The 24,409-nt window shown below is 34.1% G+C and overlaps 1 protein-coding gene across 1 annotated transcript in view; it reads left to right on the top strand.

The window, feature by feature from the left end:
• LOC132199093 (zinc finger protein castor homolog 1-like) overlaps nt 1-24,409 on the top strand; it is a 238,490-nt gene that overhangs the window by 112,152 nt on the left and 101,929 nt on the right. The window contains exon 2 of the mRNA XM_059623558.1: nt 11,449-11,515. The gene's annotated coding sequence lies outside the window, so the exon portion shown is untranslated. The remainder of the gene's footprint in view (nt 1-11,448; nt 11,516-24,409) is intronic.

The raw sequence follows: 24,409 nt of genomic DNA, 5'->3' as shown, positions 1-24,409 counted from the left end.
AGCAGCCCATCGCGAATCCACAGCAAAGCAGAGCCGAAAATGTCCTTTGCTGTGCAGGCTTTTCCCAAGCTGAATTGCTTCAAGTTGAAAAATAATCAAACACGATTGAGAAATTTAAAAATTGAGGTTGGAGTGAAAATTAAACAATAATATGGTATATTGATTGATTCGTATAAATATTTTTTCTTAAATTGAAGAAATTAATTTTTTAAAATTTTATATAATAATTTTAAAAGTACCAATAAAAATTCAATTCAATTCAATAAAAGTTTTAAGTATTGTAAATTACCCTTTTCAAGCACAATTTTCTTGTCTTTAAAGGAAATGCTTTTCAAGAATGTATAAAAACGAGTCAACACTGATATTTAGGTCTCCATTTAAATTTTATTTATCATGCTCATTTATTTTAAATTGTAACTATTGTGGATATTATATTGAAATTTGGGATTTGATAATTTTAGACAATTATAGTAATCAATTAAAAATAAATGTATAATTAAAACAACTGCTTTTTTGTAAATTTATCATTTTTTGTGCTAAAGAATGTAAAAAAAAAGTTATTGAAAATTGAATTCAGAGTTGAAATATCTTCTAAATTTATGTATGGACTCCTAAAATCTACAAATTAAATTTCAGGAATGAAAGTTTATAATAAAAAGTGATAAATTATGTGTTTTAATATGGGAAACGCTGTATGGCAGCGCCCACTCGAGAAATTTTTGGGCATGTTTGGCAAAGCCACAGATATAATTTAGCTGCGGCGTAAAATATTTGCAAATGTCCCATAATTGTGGGGACCATTCGTTTAAAAAGATCTGCGACGAGCGGCAAACCTGAAATGTGAGCTAATATGAGAGGACAAGCAGCATCACCCAGGGAGAGAGACGAGGTTCTGTGTATAATTTGTGGCCGTTGTAGCCGCAGCGCGTCGCGGTACAGCATTAATTTTTACAAAAATTATTCCGCCGCTCTAAATCATCTCGGCGCGCGGCGAGAATTATTTTTTTTATATACACACACCCAAAAATGTTTTGGCGTGTTACATGTTAGAAATAAACAAAAAGTAGTCGCGCACCGAGTGCCCTGCTCTCCAAATGAATGGCACAAGCGCAGGATATCTGGACGCAATGTCAGAAAATTATAATACAAATATTTTATTTTTTTAAGAGCACTTATTCAAATATCAAACATAGACGCCCTGAGTGTTTTTAGCATATCCGCGCGTGTAAAAACGCCAACGAGATGTGTCGCAAAACCGGCGAAACTTTTGAGCTCGCTGCTTTTAGACTTGTACTAATTTGCAAGTTTTTCGAATTTATCCTCGACAATGGCGAAAGATTGTTTTCAAACTGTCGTTTCGTGCTTGTAGTGTGTGTGTGAACGGGCAAGAGTTTGCAATTAATTATATGGGAGTGTTTGTAAATTATTTTGCACTCAGCCCGGTTTTTCCATCAACATCGTGTATAGAGTTTGCTGAAAATGTACACTGCTTAAATTATGTTTTTTATATATTTAATTTCAAAATTGCCAGAGGGTTACAAAAGGTCTATTATTAAATTTATGATTTGATTAATGTAATTAATCAAACATAAAATTTCATTGCTGGTAAAATCAATATTACGATAAAATTTTAATAATTAAAAAGGAAAAATTAATGAAATTAAATTATTGACGTTAATTCAAAATCCAAGCCTTGGTGGAATTTAAAGGGACAAGATATATACGTGTTTCAGATTTTTAGAAAATCATGAGATAACTTAAGATAATTTTAATAAAATAGCACCTTTTTTTAGTCAAACCGTGTGTTTTTTTTTTTATGAAATTGAGAGTATTTCAAATCCAAAATTTCAGGGCACCGATTCTAAAACTCTATAGACAAATGATTAATTTAACTTTTTGTCCCTAATCTCTATTTTTTTCTGAGACATCCCATAAACGATTTGAATAACCAGGTTGATTTTTTCTGTTAATTTTAAGCTGCGAGCATGTTCATTAAATTCGTTGTTAGTTGTGGTCAGTTTTTGCTACACATATATAATTCTGCTTATTCCTCTCGCGGCGGCACTTGCTGAGCAATGCTCAATCCCGACGGTTTTCTTAATTGCTTTTGCAATCAAATAAGAGGCAGCCCCATCAAGAAAATTCCCTGATGTTGATGAATTACAGTTAAAATTCCATTAAAGTGGTTATTTTCGTCGGAAAACATGCCATCAGAAGTGAATTTGCGCGCCGGTTGACCTCAGCATCTCATGAGAGAGTGTGTATAATTATATTTCGGTTCGCCAGAAATGCTCGCCCTGACCAAAGAGAGAAGAGAATTTTCGCAAAAGCCTATAATTAGGAAATGAGGCTATTATTTTACGTCGGAACCGACTTCTTTTTTCATGCAAACGTGCAGAAAAATACCCGAGAGAGCAGAAAAAGATGAATTGAAAAAAAGAGGTTAATACCCAGTGTGGGCTCGTTTAATTATTTCTGAATCGGCGTGAGAGTTTGTGCGGAATATTAAGATTTTCATCTCGAACACAAAGGGCACGGCGCTATTTTTATTTTCTGCACCACATATATTCAGTTTTACCCGCAGAGAGAGCTTAATTTTTATCTCTCCTGTCGTGAGTGCTGTGCATTATTATATTGAAGCAGAGGAGAAATGTGCAAAATCACCTCAATAGGGGAGCGCGTAAAATAAGTGTTTTATGATTAAGGGAACCGGTTTCGCGCGCGGATATATCTGAAGAAAAGAATCAGCACAAAAATCGGCTTGACATTGCACAGAGCAGCTTTTCTCTTTTCTTTCAATGGTAGAGAATATTTTATTTATTTTTTAGCGGTTCCTGCCGCTGACTAAAAATAATAATAAAAAATCTCATACTGTTTTCATGATTATGTACGACGTAAGGCTTTCCTTGTTGAAAAGCGGGAAATCCCTTTCTTTATTTGCTTGTTTGTGTGCGTTTGAGTTTGTGATTTGATTATTTTCACAAAAGTACGTGTGTCCGTTTTGCCAAAGTGAACAACAAAAGGGCAAAGCTGAAGAGCAGCTGCTGTTAAATTTTGCACACGATTGTAATTTTTTAAACTAAAATCGTAAATTTAAAATTAAATTTGCCTAATTAATAAATTAATATTATTGTTGTTGTTTATTTGCCCAAATTGTTTATTATTATTATATTTTTTTATTATAATACTATTATAAATAATTATATATCATAATAATTTAGAAGTTAAAAAAAAGTATATTCAATTAACAATAAAAATTTACACTAAAAAAATTTTAAGTTTTTTAAAAAAACAAATTGTTGTCCGAAATCAATCTTGTTATATAAGAAGTCCAGAAAGTGAACACATGAATAGTTGCCCTCCATTTGTACCTAAAATGTATTTCAATAATTAAACAATATTTCGTTATATATTATTCTAAATGAAATTATAAAATCCCCTCTTGTGTTGGTTGAAAAGGGCCGAAAATAAGATGAACAGAAACATATCAGGCGCATGTTTAATTGGCTACATTTTATTATTTATTTATTTGCTTCACTTCAAATTTCATTTTTAATGACCTGCGATCTAAAAATGTCTCCTGCAGCAACTGACAAAATATTGCGGCTGATTTAAGATCTCTTTTCTCCCTTGTCAGGCTTAATTAAGTTAACGCACCTTGAGGCGCAATGAAAAGATTTATGGGAGGTGCCCACACATTAAACGCGGAGAGCGCGCGGCAGTTCCCTTTTTGAGGAAATGCGTGAGCAAGTGTTTGTTTTTTTATTGTTCCCCAAAGATAAATAGCACCTGCCGCGCGTCCACGGCTGCTGCCGCTGCTTTTCGACTCATTCCGACTAAATTGTCTATAATTCAGGCTGAGTTATGCCCAGCCTAGCGTGACTCCTAACTTGCATGTGATGGCAGTGGAAGGTGTGAAAATTCCTTACGCCTGTCACCCGTTTATTTATACCGAATTAAGTTATCACGAAGGAAAGGGACCGCGGCGAAATAAGCGGCAGATATCATTAGATTTTGGGGGAAACGGAAGTGTTTTTTAATACGGAACTTTGATTTCTGGGAAATGTGCTGGTACGACAAAAGAGTCCGTGCATTGTTTGACCTCATATCGGACCTCATGCAGGTCTACTTTAAGAGTTGCAAAGGAAATAACTAAATAGAATAAAGGGGTATTTTAAGCAGCTTTGACAATTTTAACTTTTTAAAAGCCTTTTAAATATTTCTGTTGATAAAATGGGAAAAAGTGCCACCAAAACTGTTTCAGACCCTGTTGTTTCCAAAGTTTTAAATTATTCTTCTCAAATAATTTAATTTGCGCTTACTTACAAGAAATAATTTTAAAATAAAATCGTAGGGCTTAAATTAAATCGAGAAATTAGACTCTTTCTATAATAGTTACTTTACTTTGTCCTGTAAAAATTGATAACAAGCATTTTGGCAAAGGCTTTATTTTCAATTTAGTTAGTTCAGTCATTTCAATTTTCAATTTTTTTTATTTGGATATTAAAAATGTATTAATTATGCTTTTTTTTAAATTTTCTAAGCCAAATTTTTGTTGAAAAATGATTGGGGCGCGTTTATTTGTGTTCAGCGGACCGTCAGCAGGTCTTTATTGTTTGTGGTGACAGTGAAAATCGCAGCACATGCATATTTTAGCGAGAAGCTCATGAGCCAAACGAAAGCTGGCAGCGAAAGGGGCAAATTTCTTCCCATAATATATCTGAACTGACAATAAAGTTGCAACCAACAATTCATCTGTGTCAAAGACACGCCAGTCGGCACGCTTGACACTCCCTTTTCGTGTAGTAATTATTTCTCAGAGACACATCACACCCTCGAGGGATGCTGCTGGCTGATGTGGTTGACCCAGACAGCAGCACCAGGCAAATTGTGCGCACGCGGCGCGGCTCTCTGATGATGTTAATGGTGGGCGAAGAGACATGATAAGCAATCCTGTTAGACAAGAGCTCTCAACCACCGCCACACACGGCTAATTATTAATAATATATATGTAAAAGCAGCAGCCGCCGCCACGCAACCCGCCACGATCATCATTATTAACAATTTCATGTGAGGCTGCCAATTGCAAACAGAGAGGCTCCGATCGCGACATTTGCACTTTGTCATCGGCGCACTTGACAAATGCATAAATTTCTGGAAACTTTGATTTGTCGACGGCATGCAAAAGACAGCCAGTGAAACTGAACAGCCTGAAATTTAAATTGATTATTACATATTATAGGTGCCAAAAAAATTTGGAGTAACTTTCAGCACAAAGAAATATATTATCATTTGTTAAAACCTTTTGAGCTTCCATGTTTTTTTGACAAAAATAAACAATGTTTTTAATAAATTCAATAAATTAAAGAGAATTTAACTTGTGCAAGACATTTCTATTATAAGAAAAGGCGTAACAAGCAATTTTTAATTGAAATAAAAAATTAAAATGTTATATATTAACTTGTGGATGTACTCAAGCCCTTCCCTCGTTTCACTGGAGTGCTCCACTTTCATGAATATTTTCTCAAATATCATTTCATCATTTTTATATATAAATTTTTATAAATTTAAAAATTTTTAATTTTAATTTATCACTTTTTAAAAATATTGAAAATGAAGATTACTGATAATTAAAAACATATTATTTAAATAAAAATTTAAATTATTATTTTTAAAAATAGAGTTTATTTAAATAATAATATAATGTATTAAAAATTGTTTTTTTTTTTAATAAAACAAAATATATTAAATTTTAAGTTAAAACTACAACAGAAATAGCAGCGTACCAAAATCAATCAAAAGCAAACCCGACCTTTGTATTTCGCGCCAAAAATGTGGGTGCCCCTCCTAACCTGCCTTCTCCTCTCCTATTTCCCTGGGTATTGCCCTGGGTCAATTTCAATCAGCTGGCGTCTGGAGGAGTGGCGGGAACGTCCAAGGCAGTGCTTGTTATTTTTGTTTGTGCCAAAGTTGATGTTTTTACCCACACGAGAAAGATCTTTCCAAAATTATTCGCAAAAAATGCATTCTGCGAGTCATCCAGGACGCGGGAATCACCGAGTTGAGGTCAGGGTCAATCGCAGAGGCCGCAGAAGGTATGCAAAATTTCCCTGATTGATTTCCGTATAATTTTTTGCTTGCGAAGTGAGATGAATGACTTTTCCGTTTGAATAAGTATAAAAAGAAAAAAATACTTGAAGTTGAGTTATGTATGTGGTTCAATTATCTCGAAATGACGTGTTTGCCATTCTAGAGTGATTCGCCAAGTTTTTTTCCCGGCGAGATAGATATTGACCTTAAAAGCGTCTCTCGCGCGATCAAGATCACGAGTGCACTCAAATTATCAGACGGAGAACAACAGTTAAATAAATAATTGATTGATTTTTAAATGAGATTCGCTCGGTTCGTGTGCATTATTAGTTGTGCGGACCGAGCATCTCACGAAGAGCCGCTTTTCCCGACACAGATCACGACATCGTTTCTCCAGACTTCTTTGCTTTTTGTGTTGAAAAAGCAAATAATTCTGTACGAGAGAGAGATCAGCCTGATTCCATTATTATTTACGATAATTTCACATGCAAATTGACGAGGTGAAAATAACCGTCAATTTACAAAAGGGTATTATTTATTTTTTAATCAAAGAATAAGTGATAAGTGTGCCTCGTCTCTCAGCTGTGAAATTAAAGCACGAGTGGGGGTTGCGGAGGTTAAGTGCCGCTAATAATGAGTGTGGCGCACCCCTCTAATGCACTTACCCCGGAGAGATAATAAAGAAAAAGAAGAGCGAGGACAGGTGCCGGACCGACAGAAATTTCCATCTACACTTTTAACCCTGAGGCGCGCGACACGTGCCTTCCGGGGAAAACAACCCCAATAAACAAAACCACAGACTTTGTCAACCATCAGCGTTGGTTTGACTTTGTCGATCGTAAATAACACGCCGCACTTCATTTTTCAACGGAACACACACGCGCTTTTAAGGTTTATTTTGTTTCAGCCTATTTAAAATAATTATTGAGATTTTTCAAGCATTTTTCCCCACATAAGCTTATTATTTTTATTGGTAATTCGTTTGTCTTAATTATTACAAAAATGTATACTTTGGGAGGAAAACGAAAGATGAAATTGGTATAGAAAATTAATATAAGAATTATGGGAACAAAAACTTACTCATAACCGAGGCTCACTGATTCGGATCTTTTAGATGTAAAAATTTTTAGCAAAATTCTTGCTTGTGGTGGTGCTGTTTAGTCCAACAATACCTTTTTCTCAATCAAATTTTTTTTCAATTGATTGTAAACAATTTAATATAAGAAATGGACAAATGTGGACAAATAAACAAAAGTATTGATAAAGATTTTGCTAAAATTCAGAGATAAAAAAGATACCAACCGTCTCACCGACCTTGTTAGCAAAAATAATTTCTCTATGGTCACAATTTGTTTCTAGGACGAGACAGTTTTTCAAAAAGATATTTATTTTATTATCTTTTAAATCCACATTTTTCATATCGTATTTAGTGTGAATTTAAAATTATGAATGTAAAGTTTTGATATTCAATGAATGGTATATAGTTTAATGAAATCTATTTCAATGAACAAAAAAAGATATTGTATCTTTTGAGAAAAAATTAACAAATTATTTATTTTCTCCAATCTGCATAAACATAATTTTTATTAGAAGAGAAAATTTATGTTAATTCCTGAGTACGATTAGAAATTTTCTAATTTTTATTCATCTAGACTATGATAAATTAACTAATGTTACTTCCTTAATTACATTCATTTTAATATAAACAATTAATATTCCTCTGAACTGCTCAATTTCTGTTTCAAAATTTCCCTATGTTTCGCGCTTTTTATTTTGCTCGTCAAAGTTGAAAATTATTGCTTTTCATGTTATTAATAGTGTCACTCAACGCTAAACCACGCAACTAACCCACTCAGCAACTTTAGTTTTAAAACGCTCTGATTTTATTGATCACATTAGAAACGACGCCAGATAGTGTCACATTTTTAAGCATTTGAAATGAAAAAATAGTCTTCTCCTGCCTTTTCCGGCGGCAATCGGCAGCAATAAAATATTGGCGGCTCACATTTCTTCCTCCGTCTCGGCAATAAAATAAAATATAAATAGCAGATAAAGGACCTCCTGCAGTGCCAGTTTGATAGATGGTCAGAGATCGGCAACAAGGGTATCAACAGCCGAAATCTCATCACCGCAGCAACTTTCGAGAAAATCACCTGGCAAAAATAATATAGATTCTTCCTTTTTTTATTAATTTCTCAAAAAATATCCCCTTTCCGTGAGCACAAAGGATGGTTTTAGCAATTTCAAGAGGGGTTAAATTTTAACCCACCCTTTTCAATGAACGCGCAGATAATAAATCAATGCGGGGAGATGCCAACGCATGCGAGTGCTGGGAAAAGAGGGGTGCCTCTGATTTTTTCCCAATACTAATTTCCACATTAATGATAAGAGTTGCCAGAGCAAAGCGTGGATTCCTTTTTTACACCAACAAACATATATATACGGCAGATAAAAAATATAAATTGCTCGGTCGTGAATCGTTTATTAATATTTCACTCACATCTGGCAGAAAAAACTCGCAGCTGAATTTCCTCCTTTCTGATTAAATGATTAAAATATCAGATAAAAAGTGGAAATCGTTCCGAATTTGCCGATTTCTGTGAGAAACTTATTAAAATTGATAAAGCACCAAAAAATAATCTTAATTCAAATCAAGCTTTTTTATTATAAATCCGAGTGTGGTGTAAAAGTCATTATAAAAATACAGCAGCAGTTTTTCCTCGTGTCTTGGTTGTTATTATTATTTCGGTTTAATCGTGTTTTGATCTGAAATGAAAAGCCGCTGCTTCTGACGCAAGCAGTGGAGAGACGATGATAATTTAGCTTTGTGAGTAAGCAGGAGTAAAAATCATTTATCAAGTTTACATTAAGTAAGAGATTTTGAGCTACGATTACGAGCGGCTGGAGATCTGCTGTGTTTTTGTACAAATTTCACCAGGTGGCCTTCATAAATATTGTTGGCTTTTCGAGCCGCGGTTAATTAAAGAGGGAGAGAGAGAACAGAAATATTTAATCTCATCCATCGTTGTAATGAAAAAAAGCCAGACGGAGCTTTAAGTGTCCATATAAAAATAAGAACATATAATATTTTTTTTTATTAATACAACAAAAATTAAATTAAACTGACTGAACTTTGAATGAAAATGTGTCTATTATTTTAAATAACTTAGCATATTATTTTTTTTTCGATAATTGAGATCTGTGATTTTCTAATTTTTCTATTTTCAACTGAAGTGCGGATGCCAGTTTGGTCGCAGATTTGATTATTCACTCATTGAACCGTGACGTAAATTCGACGCACAATGGAATCAGCACGCGCGAAATGCAGACCGGCCGAACAAAACAAAAAATATATCGAACGACGCTGCAAAAAAGTCGCGCCGCGCGGCGTCCAACAGCTCACCTGATTGGACAAACAATGGGCTCATTAATTAACGGCGAGAGATGTCGTGCGCGACGTTTGCGCATTTTCAAAGAAATCATTTGAACGAATAAATTACACTATGCGTGCATTTGCAGGTTCTCTTCATTAACACTCATTCTCGCGGCTTGAATTCCATCTCGTGAATAATACAAGTAATTAAAAGCAGTCGCCGCGCGTATTCGTATTATATAATTTTATTTATAATGTTCCGATCGTAATTTTTGCAACGCGCATCTCGTGTATTAAATGTATCCATTGTTCTCTTGGCGCGAGGGGCTCGCGGTATTATTCAAATTTGGATTTGTAATTATGATCTCGGTGTGCGTAATTGTAACAACGTCATTACGACTAGTGTAATTTGCACCAAGGTTCTCATTATGTGTTATTTTTCGTGTAAAAATTAGCCTTGCGAATGCTAATTCAAATTTTTATCTTCAATGCAGAGAGGGGTTAAATAATGAATTTCAAGAACAAAAATTAAGTTTTGGTGTTTATTTTATTTTCTCATCTTTTTGTATTTTTACACAAATTTTAGCAGTTCGTTTAATTTATAAAAAATAATTACTATTTATTTATTTATTTATTCTCCATTCAGATACAATGAAATATACAATATATTTATATTTATATTATTTACTCCACATTTGGATTATATTTTGATATACTCATTAAAAATAAAATAAAATAATGCAGTTATATCACATTAGCATAGATAATTGTGTTAACTCATTATAATTATAAATTCAAAACCCTCAAGCTATTTTTCAGATTGAAATATTTGATTAATTAATAAAAATTAAAATGCAAAAAATTTAATAAATAAAAACTATTAATTATTGTTGCTGTTTATTTGTACATTTGTTTCTTCAAATCGTTAGCAGTCAAATTTTGAAATCAATTTATTTGAAGTGATTTGAAGAAGGAATTGTTAAACAAAACCAACATTATATGTATAGTAAGAATTTTGCTAAAACTTCCGAGGTGGTGTTTGAAATTATGGGATTTTTGCCACAAATTTCCAAACCAAAGATGAATCCTATATCAGTGCAAACACATCAGCCGAGGAAAGCAGATTTACTTGATATTTATGCGTGATGGGATGAGGAATGTCTCGTTGTCTCTGGTGTGTGAAGCGAGCGACGAGTGTGTGCGTCCTGCTGTCATCCGTCTTTATACCTTCGGTCGTCTTCTTCTTCGCAGATACAATCCGCGTGTGTATTTTCATAATAAGCCGAGCTGTTATTATCCTATTGTTTCAGGCGCCTCTCAATCATCATTCAAAACACTTGATGCCCCAGCTTATATTGAAAACAAGCGTGCGTTTTACTTTTTCATGTGCGCACATCTCGTCAAAAGCGTCGTTACTTGTAAAAAAATATAAGAAGAAAGAAACGACGACTCTTTTTTAGAAATATATACCTTGGCGCTCTTTCTTTTCACGCATCAGCAGGGTGTGGGTCCAGCTGGCTGACGTTTTTTCCATGCTTTTCTTGAGAGATTTCGGTGATGGATTATCGAGAATTTATCTTCTCTCTTTTGAGCCGGTATGCCACACAGCGCGCCGCGTCGTGACACGATCGGCGAAAAGCGTGAATAGAACGAGGGCACCGCGTAAAACCTGAGATTGCCGGCAATTTAATGAGCCTATTAAATGGCAGTTAATTTGGATGTAATGAAAGTAAATTATCAATTAATTACCTCAAATAATTGAGGTAAAATCCGTAAAACTTTAACGGATTTTGTGCAGAAAATAAAATAAATAGTTAAATTTGCGGAATTTAATTTTTTTTCTTTTTTAAATGCAAAAAAACTCATTTCCTTTACGTTTATGAATTTATTTCCAGAGGCAATTTATGTTTAAATAAGAAAAAATTTAAGGATTGCAATTTTTTTTTGTTAAAGTATTAAAACTAACCAGCAATCAACCCTTCTAGGTGGCCCCGGAGTGCTGCTGACTGCGCCATCAATTACCATTTGGCAGCGACAAGCGCGGCGAGAAATGTAAGTAAAATTCCTCTTTTTTACACCAACTTGTTGAATGGCTCGTATTTTATCTCGAGCGGATCCTTCCCAGAATCGTTAAAGCGGAGAGGCAATCAGCAGCTGCGGCGAGAAAATGCCAAAAATCCGCGCCGTCCGATTTTTATTTTTTCGACAGATTTCAGGCGTAAATTCGGCGTGTAACGAGAGAGGAATTTTTGGCGACCTATGTTCACGCGTGGAGAAATTCTGCACCTAATTTGGTCCGAAACGTGAATAAATTTAATTACTTTACGATCATGAGCAGCGTGCGCGCGGCTTGGAAATATATCGCAGAGCTGCCGTTCAAATATGCTGTTGACCCTGTGACCTTATAAAATATACTTTGCTGTTAGTTTTATGAGCTCTTTAGTCTACCGAAGCAGTAGTTGGCTGAACCGTAGTGCATGAAAAATCATTGCTCGCCGCGCGTAGAATGACGGCTTATTACTTTTAACGCGGGGCGTAAATAAATTTCACGTTTTTCGGTGGGTGTGCGCGCAGCTTTATATATGTTTTTTTTCCTCGCTGCGCTGCAAAAGTAGCGGATCCTGCGAACCAGAGGGGCCCTGAACCTTTTTTAACTTGCCTCGCTCAGCGACTAACTAACTAACTGGGATTATTTATGTTGAGTCGATCAGACTGGGTCAAAAATGATTTATGAATAAAGATGAGTCCGGCCAGCTTTTACCAACGAGTGTCAGTCTTCTGGATGACGATTGACTTCTGCTGTATAATTATAACACTTTTCCGTTCAAAATGTTGGTTTATCGGCACGACTCAATCTCCAAGTTTCTCCATTAGGCGCTTAAAAGCTGCGAAAGAGGCAAAACACGGTTTATAAAGGAAATTAGTCTAAGTTGCCACACTTTGAGAGATTGAAAGAAAATCTTCTTGTAAAATTTAAAAGAAAAAAATGCTAGACTGTTCTAGCAGGAAAAATTTAAATTTTAAAATAACGTTCAATGTCAGATGACTTCAGTACGTTGATTAAACTATTTTGATTTTTTATGTTCATAATAGCTTTTAATGAAATTTCGCAACATATTTTGTGGTAAAATTTTGGAAACGAAAGCTTGAAACAAAGTTGGTTGTATTTTTTTTTTTTTTTTATTAAAATTTTTGCTATTTTTGTAGATTTAAATAAATTTTCATAAATTAAAGAAAAATTCATTAATAACAAATTTTTAATTTACAATAAATATTCAAGGAAGTAAACTACTTAAAATGGAAAATTCAAATATTATACAACTTATATTACATTAATTTAAATAAAAAATTATGTTTTATAATTTTTTTTTTGTTCTTTCATGCAAAATATCTATGATTTTAGAGTGAAATTTTAGTTCATTTTTTAGAATATAATAAAAAAATTATTTTTATTAATTATATTTTAGCAATGGTCTTTGATTTTGTTTGAAGAAGTTGACACTAGGTTGTCAATTTATTCAAATTTTTATGTATATAATCGCATTATAAAAAATGTTTTATACTGTTTAAAATTGCATTTTGAGTTTTGGTACTATTTTTTGATATTTATTTCGTGATGTACATTTTCATATACCTTTTCAGAATGCATTAGACCATTTTTCAAATCAGTTATTTAACATAATCTTACTTTAGCTCGTCCTGGTCGCCTAACAGGGCTCTCTTTATACCAATTTGAATTTCCGCTCTCGCCGAGCACATGGCAATGATATTATGTCAATACGCCCCTTTTTATGAATTCATATACTCAGAGAGTCACTCACTCACTCGCAGTCGGGTCATGACTAATGCAAATAATGCTAAAAAGCATACCGAGCGAAGCTCTACGCCTATATATTGAGCTCGGCCGAGAGCTCAATCAAGATAAGTCGCCTTTTAAGCGCAAAACTCGCCTGAAAGGGTCAAATTCTCTACAAAAGGAAACTTTTATGCTAATGCTCGAAAATTCGTCTGCCATATAAACGAGGCTGTAAACAAGAGAGTGAATAGGAATGCGCTTATTTAGGTTAAACAGGCTTTTATCTGCGTTTACGACGCGATTATCGGAACTCCATTCCATTTGGCACTCTGACGCAAAAAACGGCCAAGTGCAAAAATATCTCCCATTGAAATCTCCCAGAAAACCATATCGAGTCAAAAGTCGTGTTTTGCACGCCGAACCAGCAGACACGCTCGGAGTAAAAATAGATATAAATTTATTTTTATTTTTTCCAGGTTTGTTTGTAAAATTTTATCATCGCCGTCCTTGTTTCGAAATGCGCGATAAAAGCCATAATAAAACGAATTATGTCACTGCTTTGTAAACTAAAAGTTTTCTAGCAAATATTGTTGCTTTTTAATGCGTTGCGAAATCGATTAGCCGCGACAAAATCGAGTGCTTTTGTTTCCCTTCCAGCGAATTCGTGCCCACGGAGAGAGATAAATTTTGCTTGTTGAATAATACCGCCTCGGAATAAATAATAATCCTCTATGCCGCGAGCTGCAGGAGGTCTGAAGAAGTCGGCTTGACATTCTTTTTCATCACACCTAAATATACGTCGTAGAATTTTGTCATTCACTGCTCAAAAGCTCAAGGCACGCCATCCCACTGCCTGAATGTATAAAAAAAACACACAGTCGTCGTGTAGCGGAATGCAGCGAAAATATAACATAAATAATTCGCAACTCATTCTCCTCGCTTGTATTATAAAAATGCCCTAGATTCGGTTCGGCCGGTTCAATAGACGCCCAAATTTTCACTCAAAATAAATTCATTTTATTATTTTCCTCGTATATGTTCGACAGCCACGCCCATGTCGGCGTTGACGAAATTTCCAAAAGAAAATGATTTCAATTTCCGTTTCAGATTTTATCTCGAGCTGATTTTTTTTTACGTTTTAAAAGCTCCGTTCTTATTATTTGAAAAGTCGTTTAATACACATTTCGCTGCGAAAGCAGTCAGTCCGTTGACTTTTCGGGGCGTGCGGGCGACGGCTCGTAACTCGCCCAGTCAGTCACTCAAAAGGTGCTGCGGTTTTTAATTTACGTTTCCACTAATGTTCTGATGTAATATTTCGATAACATCAACAGCCGCCTGTGTGTTATATTGATGGTGAAACGAAAATTGCAAAATAGGTCGAAATGTAAAATGCATGATTTAACTTTTTTCGCTCCAACCGGCAGCCGCGAAAATTGCAAGTCACCGAAATTCTTTCACCAGCACGGCAATTTCATATTTAAATTTTTTTACTTTCAAAAATAATAAAAACATATTAATAAATAATTTATCAATTGATTGATTGATACTTTGGTGTGAAACTAGTAATTATTTAATTAAATTTTCAAGAATTTTAACAAAAACTTTCGGTGCAAACCAGTTTGAAGCATAATTTGATTAACACTTTGGTTCCACGTAAGGGACCGACGAGGCATTTATTTTAAAAATACTGGCGAATTCATCGCGCAATTACGATAATTTTTCGCCGGGTCACATAAATATTCACAAGGGAAAATATTCGTTGCGACAGCTTGTACATGGTGAAACGGATATTTTTGCTGGAACACCAGATTCAGTCGATTCGGCTCAGCCGGCCGATCAATCAAGCAATTTGCGCGTCTCGTTGCAGAAAGAGCAGAGAGACGGGGCGGCAGCAGGTTTCCTCAATTCTGCGAGACCTTGGCCGCTCGGATCATATTTCATGTAAATCGCGCGTATGCAAAATAGTTGAAAAATCTCTTCTGCGCCGCGCGCACTTACACATACATACGCATTCATATTGGAATGATAATCCTTCTTGAAAGTAACCAACGACGTTTTACATCCAGAGCTGAAATTTCCATAAAGCCAAATGGTGAAATAGTGTGTGCGTATCTTTCCTCCTTGATGTCTTTTACGTGTGCGGCTCCAACAGATGGCCAAAAGAATGATAAGTGTTTAATTAATGCTAAAATTAAAAATTTTAAAGAAAAAGAGTCTGCATAGTGTCAAAATATTAGAAATTATAAGAGGTATACATAAAAGTTATTGATGAATAGAACCGGTCAAAAAATTATAAATGTGAATTTTAAATTAATTATTCCTTAATCAGTTGATTATTTCCGTCTGAAAATGTTTTTAATGAAGTTGCTGAATTTAAAATAAAATTTTATTTTATTTTTATTTAACAATTTTCAACTAAATTTGTTTAGAGGCTAAATAAAAAATTCAATAAGTAATGGATTTTTTTTCACGTAGCTATAAAATCTGCTGCGAGTGCCGAGTATTGAGAGTTGAATTATGCTTAAAATTTAAATTTTTTTTTTAAATGATTAAAAAATTATAATGTTTGTTATGTTCTTTTAAAACACCAGAAACTGGTAAAAACAGTTTAAATTTCAGACTTTCGATTTAAAATTTGTGTTCTAATGGAGGAAAAGTAGTTCCGTTTTAAAAAACAAATCTCAAAATTAGAAATAATTTGAAGCATACGTCATTTATTTGGCGCTAGTGTCTTAGAAACTTATTTTATCTCTCGGTTTTTATATTTCATTATATTATATGTACTTTTTCACGCACAATTTCATTTTGAAATCAAATTGGAATATCGTAAGGAATGAGTAAACACAATCAGCATATTAAATAACCCTTCTGCAATTAAAAGTTTACTGCCGCGTGGTGGACGTTTTAACGATTCCCATTACCGCGGCTATTTATTAATAACGCCTAATTTAATTACGCCGAAGAGTGCGAGAGAGAAGAGCTAACTAAGGAGAGTTGAGGGAGTTTTATTTCACTTTATGACCTACATGCGCGCGAATGCTGTTTGCGCGCACGCAAAACACAAATGCCGCACGTCCGCGTAATATTTTATTATTTATGACCGACGCACCGACATAAATAAATGCACCATAAGACGCTCGATGAGTGTCTGTGCCTCTCGTTATATGCAGCAGGTACATTACATTTCGGTCAAAGGAATCGATGCCGTAAATGTAAAAGGGGAAATTATCATTTTTATGGCGCTGCGCGTTTTGAACGCGTGCAATATATAATTATTGACAAACGCTAAATGCATCACTTGCCGCTTTCGTTCAGGGACGCGCACCTCTAAGTACCGATTATAAGTGGCAGTTGGACTCAAGGGAAATTGCAATACTTGAAATCTGTCATTGTAATTTAATTTTCTAATTCTCACTGTCAAAGACAACCGTTATTTTAAGTCTTACAATTAGTTAATTCATAAATTTGAAAAATAAATTATATGTTTTTTTTAAAGAATTATGTTAGAATGGATAAAATTTAAAATAAAACCTTAAATTGCGCACCAATTTTTCCAATATCAATTTTTTTTTTAAATTCTGGTATAATAAATTGCATAAAAAAATAAATAAATTGAAAAGGTTAATTAAAAACTGCAAAGTATTCTGATTTTCGCATTTTAAGTCAAACAAAATTTTTTTAAGACTCTTTCTTAATGATAGTAATTTAATAGTATCTTAAATTTAATTTTGCGATTACTAACGGAGCATTTCTATATATTTTGTTATTTTTATTTGCTTTGAATTTCACGCGTTAACTTCATTATATTCTCCGGTGGGAAACCGACGTTGAACGCGGGCAATTTAACAGCAAAATATTTCACAAAAGGGCTGTGTAATTTGACATAATAATTTCCGTTAAGTGTTTGCACAAAGGAGGAGAGAAAGAGAAGGCAGCGGCGGCGGCGAAGACGAGCGCGAGAAGGAATATAAAAAAGTCCCGTGCGCGCTCATCTCCTTTCTTTCTTTATTGTCATCGTTTTTTAGACTCTCTGTAAATTTATACTCCTTTTCCGATGGAAAAAACTCCCCAATGCTTAAGTGGGTACATCCATCTTCGAGTGTAAGCGGCACCCTTCTGACAAATCGACGATTTCAAAAAATCCGCAAAAAGTGAAAAAAAAAAAAAAACGCATCTCCCTTGTCTATACAGGGGTGCGTCTCGAGAGATTTTCCCCCAAAAACGAACCGGGAGGTGAATTTTTTTCAACGACAAAAAAAGGAAAAATTCTCCCCTGGCTCAAAAGACGGTCCGCGGCGCCGAATTAAGCTCTATTAGCACCTCGCGGGTCAATACCGCTTTTGCAACCTCGCTTTTGAAAACGCGACCCCAGACACAACGCGTGTGAATAAATTTATAGCGAAACTTCTGTGTGGCACTTGAGAAAGAAACTGGGGCGCTCCCTGCATGCATGATACGGGGTTAATAAGGGTGGTTTTGCGTATACCCTCCGTGTCGAAGTCTGATCTAGCGCACTGAAATTTATTGACTGTTTAGACTGGCGGTGGGACAAAAAAAATTATCATGCTTGATGTCTTTATTAAACTATTCTCTCAGCTCTACGTTATACTAATAATTATATTACAAAGTATTATACTTACTGAGAGCAGGAGAAAGGAAAAATTTAAAACAATTTAAATAAAAAATTATATAATTATTTAGCAGTTATTTAGTTTTTAAAAGTAACATGTATATAAATAATTTGAATATTGATTATTATAGATCATTATTATTTTACTTTTTTTGACAATAATATCATTTTAAATTACAAAAAAAAGAACATTATTTAGTTCAATATTTCATTTTAAAATTTAGCCAACAATCAAATTACAAAGGAATGCAAAGGGACAAGAAGAGAAGGGAATCTATGAAATATTTTATAATATTTAATTCAGTGTAAATCATCGAAGTCAATGCTAATTTATCTAATTGATAAATCTTTTGGTGCGACATGTGGATATTTAAAAAAAACTTAATTGAATATAATCTAAATTAAATTATTATTATATTGGAGTGTGAAAGACAAATCAGTATTCAATTTGTGTTTTTATGAACGGTGTCCATATAGTAAAAATATAGTGTCAGTTCTGTGAGAATAATTTCAAATTTGGATAATGTGCATATTCGTTTCGTTGATTCCCTCGCGTGAAATCTCCGCCCGTCTAATCTGCATAAGAGGATGTTTGTGCGTCGCGCAAAAAATGCGATGATTTCTGGCCGCGGCTGCTGCTTGTGAAGCGGCCGCGTCACAGAAAACGTTAAACGCTCGTTTCCGAAGATGATTTTTCACCCTTGTCTTGCTGGCAAGCAAGGTCTTGTTTTTACTGCGAGAGAACAAAAGCGTTAAAGAAGTTTTTTAATGGTTAATGGCCGTACGCGCCGCGGACATGTAAAAAGGAAGGAGCATTAAAAGCTGCTGCTGTTTATTAAGCCTCAAACTTTTGCTCTGTACCGGGTAAAAAATTACTTATATAATGACGTAATGCATAAAAAATGATGAATTTTAAGAGAGCTGCTGTGAGAGTATAGAAGTGTGAGAGCGCAGAGGTTAGAGAAGAAAATGCTTTGTCTTCTGCAAATGCTGGCCATAATCATTAGAGAAGAGCAGAAGAAGGATTTTTCTGTTTTTTAAATTGAATCTCACAGACACCTGACAGACACCGTGTATATAATTAATTGTATGCCATAAAAATCGTAGTAATTATAATATTAGTCCTGTTTTAAATTTGATTGAATAATGATTTTTTTAATTAGATGTTTAATACACAATATGACATATTACACATTTTTTTCATCTTTTTGGACACGATGCGAGGTTTAGTTATAAATATTTATATTCTATAATATCAAGTCTTGGCAAAATATAATTTTTTTATTGCAAAATATTTTGAAATTACTCATTTTATGGATTGGGTTGGAATCTATTTTAAATTATATTTTTAACATTTTTAATTGATGTTAATAAATTTATTTAGTTTTATTTAAGTAAAAATTAAATTGCTGGAAATGCTGTTATTAAATTTTTTAAAACTAAAACTATTAAATTATTATAAAAAAATTAAATCAAAAATTTTCTAAAGGTCGTGCAGGCCTCCAGTAGAGTTGGGTTGCAAATTTCCTTATCACAGACCAGCGTCTCTGATGCTTGTATAACTAGCAAGGGAATTATTACAAGGATGGGATGCTGCGCTGATGTGCTCTCGTCGGTCGTCCGTTGTTTTTTTGCCTGGCGCAGAACTGCTGCTTCTGCTGCAGAAGATTAACAGCGTCCTTTTAATAATAATTATAGCCATTATGCCGAAAGTAGCCTCATGATGTCTGTCAAGCCAAAATATTATCGCAGATTTTTCCCACTCTCTCGCGGCCTCTCCCATTTCTCTCTCTTTCTTGGATCCGCCGTTTTTGCAGCAGAAATTATTGGCCCGCTAATGAACTTTGATATTCGGCGCGTTAAATGCCGTGAGTAATTATTAATTTATTCTGAATTACTGCGCGGTCCGAGGCGGCGGCTAATGGCTGTCTTGTAACGCCATGAATTTTTGGCACCGCGACGGAAACCAAATAAGGGGAAGGATGGGTTATTAAAACAGTCTTCGCAGCGCAAACGAAAGAAGAAAAAAAATTAAATCTCCGCCGGACGGATGTAAACATGCATGTGTGTGTTTTCTGTTTTTATTTATCAACGGCCGTTCCACTCTCGGGCATGGCAGGAAAGTTGAAATTTTACGATTGTCTCGTAAAAGGGCTTTTTGCCTTTTTGACGTTTCTGCTTATGTAGTGCATAAATTAATTTTATTAAACTGGTCCTGTGCTTGAGACAAAGGGCTGCAAATGTTTCTAGAGTATAAAAGCAGCGTTGATGCAACAAGAAGAGGCGAATAAACGTGTCGGTTTATTGTTGCTTCTGCATTTTGACTGGAATATTATTATTGCTATGAGATTTAAGCTCTTTTATGTAATATGAAAATTTTATAGATATAATTAGAATTTAGCCAAGCAACGATGAAATGTTAAAATTTAAATGTACAGATTGGAAAAATAATTTTTATGTTTTAACAATTTATAACAAATGATTTATTTTAGATGAAATAAGCAAAATAGTCTGATAAATTTCTCCAAAAATTTTAAACTTCAAAATTTACTTTAGTTACCATTCATTTTATAATCGTAATTTTCGTCTAAATTGACGAAATCGTGGCGTATTTTTATTTAATTTGTTTTCCAAGTGGCTCATTATTGGTGGGAATATCATGCAAAATTTTCTGAAAGATAAAATTATAAAAATATAGCAAAATATAATTTTATGCAGTATAGATATAAAATCCTTGATTTACAACTGGCTGCAATTTACAATTAGTTTTCCTTTAATTTATGCTAATATTTTTATAAAGTTGGGAAAAATTAAGTTAATTTTGACGTGCTTTTTCAAATTTCCTGATTTTGTTTCTTTTGCATTGAATTATTTAAATAGGATGAGCTCTCATCTAAAGTTGTGTTGTTCGCTCACATCTAACATCAGAGGTAACAAAAGGTGAAAATTTTGATTAATTAAGTGTCACGTATTTTTATAAGTAGTACTGGCATGCAAATCATTCGATTGTTTAAAAAGCGTAGAAACAAAGTAACTGTTTCTCAATGAATGTAAATTGGTTTGATTCACAAACGACAAAGGCTTGAAAGAATATATTTGGTCCAGCCAATTTTTACAGTTAACTCGTTTATGCCCATGACAAATGTTTTAATTATCAGATGCCCGCATACCCTAAGGAGCAACACACGCAATCTCATTTTTTCGCTAATGTCCTGTCTCAATATAAGAAGAAGGAAAGAAAAATTGCACGACTTTCGCCGTAGTTTCGATATGGAGGTAAAAATATGTAAGGTGACCTATTTTTTCGAGACGCATGTCACTGAGCCATCAGATCTCATTATTTTTTCTGCCGGATATATATTTGCAATCCATAATGAATGAGTGTGTGTGTTTAAAATCGCCGAGCTGCGTGTCGATTTGCGAGAAGTGCGCGCGGAACAATTGCATGCACATGCAACGGACGGATGGCTGATTGAGGAGTGAAATTAATAATGTGTCAATCTGCTGTCATTTCGAATGATATGTGAGCAGCGCCGCGTTTTGCTGGAGAAACTTTGATAATTGTCGGTTTGAGACTTAACACATGATTAATTAATCGATGCATGTCCTGATAGTGCGACGCTCTCGATCGGACATTAAGTCAAACAAGTGATGTTTCAGCTCCCCTTTACTTTTCTCTAAACAAATTACCAGCAAAAATCAATTTTCTAGCATTTACTGCAATAACGTTTTCTAGATGGGTCAGATTTCGATAAATTAAACAAATAAAATTTGACAGTGTAAAAAAAAATAGTTTATTTGAATACGTCAAAAAATTGAATGGTAACACTGAAAGCAAATTTTATGAAAAATGTTAATAATTGTAATAAGAAATAGTATTCTTTATTTATTAATTTAAATTGTATTTACAAAACAATTTTAATTTAAATATATAATTTTATTTACATTTTTCCCTGATTTCATATATTTTTATCATTATATTAAAATAAAATTGATATTCAGAAGAAGATATTATTAATCTAAAAAGACATTCTTTTGCTTTTTCAAATAATTTCCCAATGAAATTTTGCATCCATTTTCAAAGCGATTTGAATTTTTTCCGTGTAGTCAAACCTCAATAATTTGAACCGTTCCCAAAATTGAATGAAGCAATTATGAAGTCATTACTTTGACAACACCATCAAACAAATATTTTTCTACTTATTGTCTGCCCTAAATCATACTGACCTATAATAAAATATTATATGTAATTAAAAAGGTACAAGAAGTTTGAAATTTTCGGAACATATTCTAATTGAGCTTTAAAAATTAATTTGATTTATTAGTGAGTCTAAGATAAGGCAATTTTTCCAAGATATCTTACAAAGATACAACATTTGCTTAAAGAACTAAACAAAAAGTGAGAAGTAAAAGTGCACATTATACTTCATCATCTGAATAAAATTTTGGGGAAAGTTCTAGAAATTTACTCGCATACAATATTTACTCTGGCAAGCAATTACTGTTCAACGCGAATTCAAATCCGTGATGCAAGTTTATTTTTACAAGGGTGGAAAACAAATAGTTAGTTTAAACTGCGAATTTGTCTTCTCTTTGTATATTTTCCGTGCAAGTTTACGGAAAGTAACTAAACGCTTGTAATAAGCACGGAATATGCTATTTTCCTTTCTCCATCCCTCTTCTTTGGGTGTCCAGAACACACGGAGCGACGGTGTTGCTAACATATCCTCTCTCGGTACATATCCATTACCGCAGCGCAGTGCACGCGGGCTTAATGAGCAAACAGCACTAACTCGCAACAATTAAAATTATTCAATGTCATTACGATTCCTGAGAAATGCGAGAAGCCGTCCGTGCTGCATGTGCTCTCAGCAACATAACACACACTAGCAGCGCGATTTAATACTGCACACACTGAGCTTCTCGGAATCGTGAATTTATTATTTGAAAATGCAATTATTTCATTGTGTACACGTTGGAGTGAGCGTAATTAATAGACGCGTAATGAGATTTTTCCCACTGTGGCGGTGTCATCGCCGCGGCGGATAAATTGAATGATGCCCTGCGCCGCATCAATGGAAATGAAATTGCGGATAATTTATTTTTTGCCACTCGGCGCGCGCTCGTTGCGCACAAACGCCGTAAATTAACAGCGACACACACACACACGCTTCTCTCATTTCCAGCTAAATTTGAAATGATTAAACCCACTCAATGGGATTCTGGGCTTTATGCATCTGAATAATTGTTTATTAAATTTTGCAGAAAATATAGATAAGTAAATATAGATATGAAAGTTACAAAAAAATACAAAAAACGTAATGGATTCTAGTTTAGTTCAATTTTTTTTTAATGCAACTAATGTGAGTTTCACAGTCGTAACACAATTAATGCGGTGAATGTCATTAGAAGATTTTGAATGTAGATGATTAAATTATATCAAAAATATAAATTTTCTCTATCTTTCTCATCCCTATTGAATTGTATGATTTTTCTATATTAAATATTGAAATCATGCTGATATGATAATTTTCTCTTTAATCGTAAAAATTAAATAAAATTATTTAATTTTAATTGCCATCAAAATAGAAAATATTGAAAATTATCTTATTATCTCTGAACATTTTTCTGGCCTCAAACGATAAATTAATAAAAATGCCAGGAGTATACTGATTTTTTTCCATTCCATATCTCCTCTCAAAATAAGAAAAAATCCAGCAAAGGAAATATTATTTTTTATTTTTGACGCAAGGAAATTCTAATTTTTGTATTTAAATTGGGAGCGCGATATGATTTTTTAATTTTTTAACTGAAGAAATTTCAAACAATGTTTGTCGATTCCAATGGATTTATCAATATAATCTTCTTTGATTTAAAACGAATCTAAAAGTAGCAATAAAGTGATTGTTGCAAGACTTGGGAGGATAACACGCTTATTATTACTGCTGGTGGCCAGCGACATGCCCTGAGACACCTCACGTGAACACCACTTCTTGCAGCGCAAACCACCTCTCGAGGACAACTGGCACGGTCGGCTCTTCCTTCACAGAGGCGCAAATCCAATTAAACTTAAGACAATGGGAGCGGGTAAGGGACATGCCAATACTGATAGATAAATGGCGCTCGGCTCGCGAACAACAATGCTCGCCACCTCCTTTTCTGCATGTTTCTCCCGGCGACAATTGCAGCATTTTCTGTGGGAAATGTGTAACATTTTGCCTCTTCTGCCGCCACCGGTGAATTATTCCCGACGGGCGCCGTGTTTTGCGGATTGTTACTTGTTCCGAGAAGAGCAAACAATTATAAAATCCTTACGATTCGATATGTACATCCCCTTAATTAAGGTCTTTTCGTCACGATTTCTGGAAAGAGAACTTTCAACGAGCTGGCTACCTTTTACAAGAGAAAAAGACACGTTTATTTAGAAAAAAAAATTTTAAAGAGAATTTTGTTTCCCTCAAATTAATTATATGCATTTTTATCTCCTTTGTAGACTTAATGCAAATTCTAATAAATCAAC

The sequence above is a fragment of the Neocloeon triangulifer genome, unplaced genomic scaffold (assembly GCF_031216515.1).
Source record: "Neocloeon triangulifer isolate White Clay Creek 2 clone unplaced genomic scaffold, ASM3121651v1 ptg000013l, whole genome shotgun sequence".
In the NCBI taxonomy this organism is placed as follows: Eukaryota; Metazoa; Arthropoda; class Insecta; order Ephemeroptera; family Baetidae; genus Neocloeon; species Neocloeon triangulifer.
The sequence above is the reverse complement of the archived record's forward strand: the minus strand, read 5'-3'. Positions and strand labels throughout refer to the sequence as shown.